A 5,804-nucleotide genomic window follows, 5' to 3' on the forward strand; every position below is an offset into this window, starting at 1 on the left:
ATGGAGTCAATCTTTCTGTTCAATGTCTGTATCGTCTGATCATTACAGACGCATCCATTTTTTTCATTGAAATAAATTGGCTGGGATCTAGCCGCACAAAAGAACAAGACGCACATGCAGATAACCGCCCAAAATCCTGCCATGGTTTTACTTGTGCGCTGTCTGAAAATAAGCTTCCGTAAAACAATCCGTAGTTTATATAACCTTTAAAACGGGAAGTTAAAATTTTTCCTAAATATTTCGCTACTTACAATAAAAATTAAAAGAAGATATTTTCGGTGTAATTGAAATATGTACGTGCATTAATATTTGATTTATCATTCATCATGTTTAATTTTGAAGGGGTTGGATGCATGTTCGTGAAAATGCTTTCAAAGTTTTCTATTATTATTATTTTTTTCTTAAATGCATATATTATACTTTTGGCAGAGCATATTATATTTTTTGTACTGTGAAATATTATACGATCGAACGGAAAAAACAATAAAAACTGTATTTCTTTCAGATAAATTAGAAAGAAGAAAATATGTTTTTTTTTTACTTAAATTGGAATGCCTAAGATAAGGATGATATCACTTCCTTGTTAAAAGATTAATGTATCAACCAAATTGTAAGATAGGTAAATTAGAAAGAGAAAAAACAAAAATAAGGAGAATGGTGTTTTTTTTTAAAATTAAATATTTAATTTTATGCATCTGATCCTGCTAGAAAATTGATTTCCTGAATATATTTTTTTTTTCGTTAGGTTTTGACTGTACTTTCATTTGTAATTTATAAAAATAGGTAGTGGTAAGTAAATAATAATATTGTTTTCAGAAAAAAGGAAAAAATTCCACGATGGAAAAAAAACCTACATCTTAATGGATTGGCTTCTTAAAAACAAGGGTGAAAGATTCAGAGGAAAAGACTTAAGATACACTAACAAGTTTACTATTTATTATACAAATAAAAACAATTAAAAATATTTGAAATATTTGGTGATTTTTTTATTTTTATTTTTTTTTTTTTTTGCTATAATACAATAGAAAAAAAGCAAATAACATCTATAACAATAAAACAGTACTATTCAATTTTTTTCTTAATTAAGGATATAGAAATGTAATTCTGAATTAAGGAAACTCAATATAGAGATGTAAATCTGAATTAAGGAGACTTGGTATAGATTTATATTTACATGACACGTGTTTCGAAACGAAATTGTGTTGAATTCTATGGCATTTAAAACACCATAACACGGAAAGGGGTTCAAAAGGTTAAAGCATGAGTTATATTTTAACGTCACAAATTTGAACGCTCAGGATGTGCAAGGTTGAGAAGGAAAAATCAAAACTTCCGCTCAAATTGACTAGAAAAATGAGCATCTATTCTCTCTCTCTCTCTCTCTCTCTCTCTCTCTTTTCTCTCTCTCTCTCTCTCTCTCTCTCTCTCTCTCTCTCTCTCTCTCTCTCTCTCTCCTCATGCTTATTGCTGTTCATTTACACATTTTTCCTTTTATCTTTCCAGGGTCCCGGTAGCTGGTCTTGAAAGAAAAGTCTGTATAACTTTGTTCGTTTCACCACCAACAGAAAACGAGTTGTATAATTCATAGAGCTTTGCCCCATTTAGCATATTATTGATGATTTAATAAAAAAAAAAATTTTAATTAATATTCAAATCAACATTCATAACTTAAGTTCTGGTATTTTATTTAACAAACAGGCATTTACAAAAAATAAATTTGATGGGATATATGTGCGTATTAAAAAATTCTGTTATTGATGTAACAAAGAAAACTATTTTAAAATATATCGTAAAAAGGATGTTAATTGTACTAAAGTTTGAATTCCCAAGATTAGAGTGACATCACTGCCTTGTTGAATGGTGAATGATTTAGTGAAATCGTTATTGTGAGACAAATAAATCAAATAGGAAAAAAAGTCAAAAATACAGAGAATGATGGTTTTTATTTCTTGAATCTATTTTTTCTTTTTCGTTAAGCCTTGGCTGCACTTTAATTTTTGTTTAATATTAAGTAGCAGTAAGTATATAAAAATACTGCTTGAAGGAATAAGGAAGAAATCAACGACGGAGAAAACAACTACACGAATAGGAAAAAAACATGCGTCTTAATGGATTGACTTCTTTAAAATAAGGTTTAAAGATGCAGAGGACTAAAGATACATTAAACAAGAGAAAATGAACTTAACTGTCATTGGATTGACATGTTTTAAACCTTTACCGTTGATTTTTACTAAATTTAACATGGTTTTTATTAAATTAATAGAAACATTATGCATATTTTTTATGCAATAGGTAAAAGCAATAAAAAAGTACTATTTAAATTAATTTTCTCTTAATTAAGGAGACTCGGTATAGAAATGTAATCCAAAACTATGAAACGTGGTATAGATAAGTAATTCTGAATACAGATAAGTAATTTAGGGCTCTTTGTATAGAGATGTAATTCTGAATTAAGGAGACTTTATATAGATACTATTCTGAATTAAAGAGACTTGGAATAGATTCGTGATTTTGAATTAAGGAGATTCGATAAAGATGGGTTATTCAGAATTAAGGAGATTCGATAAAGAGATGTAGTTCTGAAGACTGGCGACTCAATATAGATTTGTAATTCTGATTTAAGGAGACTCAATATAGATTTGTAATTCTGATTTAAGGAGACTCAATATAGATTTGTAATTCAAGGAGACTCAATATAGATTTGTAATTCTGATTTAAGGAGACTCAATATAGATTTGTAATTCTGATTTAAGGCGACTCAATATAGATTTGTAATTCTGATTTAAGGAGACTCAATATAGATTTGTAATTCTGATTTAAGGAGACTCAATATAGATTTGTAATTCTGATTTAAGGCGACTCAATATAGATTTGTAATTCTGATTTAAGGAGACTCAATATAGATTTGTAATTCTGATTTAAGGAGACTCAATATAGATTTGTAATTCTGATTTAAGGAGACTCAATATAGATTTGTAATTCTGAAAGAGATGTAATTTTGAATTAGGGAGACTTAATATAGATGCAATTCCTAGACAAGAAGATCCGGTAAAGATGTGTAATTTTGAATGAAGGAGACCCGTAATAGATTTAATATTTACATAACACATATATGTGTTGAATTCTATCATGTGCAAAACACCATAACACGGAGGGGTTCGGAAGATTAAAGCATAAGTTGTTATATCTTAACGTCAGAAACGTTGAACGCTCAGGACGTGCAGCATTCGGAGGGAAAATCAGAACTCGTGCTCATATTGACAACTCTCTCTCTCTCTCTTATTGATAGTCATTTCTACATTATATTTCCTTTGACCTACCCAAGGTCCCGGTAACTGGTTCTCAAAGAATAAGTCTCTATTTGTTCATGTTATTAGCAACAGAGAACTTGCTGTATAATTCATAGATTAACGTAGGTGGCGGGTTTACAGGGCTTTTAAAAGTGTTCGAAAATATATCATGAAATTTACTTATCTGATTTCTCTACCTTTGATTTCCATTCTCTGAAAATTTTATAAAATTCGTCTGCACCGTTTATGTGTAATTGAATTTCAAAGATGTTGTTGTAGTAATATTTTTTACGTATTCTATTGAATTGTATAGGAGAAACGTCATTTTTGGCATGTTTTCAGGCAAGGTTTAGATTTAAAAAAATATTGATAACTTTTAATTCGTGCAGACAAATTTGTTTATCCTTTGTTATTTAAAAATAGAATTGATTTGAATTAAATCTATGTGAAAAAATTAGTGTGTCTTAGGGTTCATTTTGTAGTATTTATTTAAAGATGATTGCTTTTATATTGAAAAATGTAGCATATTTCAGAACAACGTCATAAAATATCGCGACGTCACGCTTGACGTCGTGAATATCCGGTATACAGAGCAAAAGAAAAATTATACTGATTTTAAGAAAAAGGAAATTCACCTGTATATGCTTTCAAATGACCAGTATCATAATAATTCAATGAAATAATTACCGGTTTTAGACATTTTTCTTTTTAAGCTTATTACGTCTAATATTATTGAAAATTCCCGTAAAAGGCGTAAACCCACAATCAGTCCTTTAGTTTCTTTTTTTTATATATATTTTCTTATGTGTTGATATCTTACCGTTTTTTTCTTTTTGTTTTGTTTTCTTCATGAGCGGATTCTTGCCGGAATTTGCAAAATAAAAGTGACCTTGTATTCCCTTCTGGAAAAGGCAGACCCCCTCATTACCGTTGAAATCGCAGATCTGAAAAGTCGAAAGTATAAAGATAATTTAGAAGCCAAGGACTACCCCCCCCCCACCCCCCACCCCACCCCCCAATATGTTTTTTTACGCTTTGTATATATATCCTTTTTCTTTTGAAAATTCAGCAAGGCTATCAAATCAACAATAGCTTCTTGTGAATCAATTTCCGCCAGATATCCTACCGAGTATAGGTATTAATGCATTCATTGTATATAATGAAAATGTTTTTATTTAAGTTTACAAAGAGGCAGCGAATATTAACTAAAATAAATCTTAACTTGATTTTTAGAGGAGTAAATTGGAGGATAATTTAAAAATTAATTTTATTTAGCGTAATCAACAGGCAGATTTTATTTTGTTCTTGGACTTTCAATGTATACATATAACATTAATTCTACTAAATGAACATGGAAAGCAATGCAGCGAATATAATATGTACATGTATGACTAACAACGCATGTCGTTACTTACACAGGCAATTGGGGCATCCCCCTCTTTCTGTTTTTCTGGGGTTTTCCTATTTTGGATTTTTTATTAATACATATTGCATGTTATTAATAATGTTATCCTTTTATCTCTTTTCGCTGTTTTTAAATGCATGTATTTCGTTTTCGAGTAATATATAAAAAGAGACGGCTTGCAATTTGTTTTTATTCGTCTGCCTCACTTAATTTTTTTATCTAAAGCGTAGAAAATCATGGAATAAGCAGACATCGATAAATTTGAAACACATTCTTCTTCCTTTTCAGATTTCCATTCATAAAATTCTTTATATGCCTCCGATTAGTAAATATTTCAATTAAATCAACATGCATATTAAGGGTGGAGTTAAAATTCAAAATTAGGAAAAAGTTTACTCATCCCCGGCTTTAGCAAGTAAAAAATAGAAAGGAGGGAGGGGGTCATATCCTACGTGCCTGTGGTATTTACAAGAGATCAATGCCGCTCAAAAAATGTATGTAATTAAGTTTATGTTTCATTAGTATTACCACGGTAGTGCTTTAGGAGTTTTTAATTTGTGATCAACCTGTAGATAGATTTGTCCGAGATTAGCACATACCGTTTCATAATTGAGATCAACTTTCCATCGGTGCTCAGCAGAGTTTTGACGCTGTTTACGGAGACAAATGAAAACAAAGAGATGCATGACATATATGGTTGTGTAGATAAATTATCGTTGAAGACAATGGTAATAAATAGTTTGTTGATTGATTGATTGTATACTGTTTAACGTCCCTCTCCAGAATATTTCACTGATATGGAGACGTCACCATTGCCGGTGAAGGGCTGCAAAATTTAGGCCTATGCTCGGCACTTACGGCCTTTGAGCAGGGAGGGATCTTTATCGTGCCACACATGCTGTGACACGATGCCTCGGTTTATACGGTCTCATCCGAAGGACTGCCCCATTTAGTCGCCTTTTACGACAAGCAAAGGGTAATGAGGACCTATTCTAACCCAGATCCCCACGGGGCCAGTCTGCCTAGATGACAACCCCTTAAAAACAAGTAAACAATAAAGAAAAAAACCTATCAATCCGTTTTTCACAGCTCTGACTTCTGGTGGGTAT

This window comes from Saccostrea cucullata, unplaced genomic scaffold (assembly GCF_032062105.1).
Source record: "Saccostrea cucullata isolate Sc308-1 unplaced genomic scaffold, CSIRO_AGI_Scuc_v1 ctg257, whole genome shotgun sequence".
NCBI classification, from domain to species: domain Eukaryota; kingdom Metazoa; phylum Mollusca; class Bivalvia; order Ostreida; family Ostreidae; genus Saccostrea; species Saccostrea cuccullata.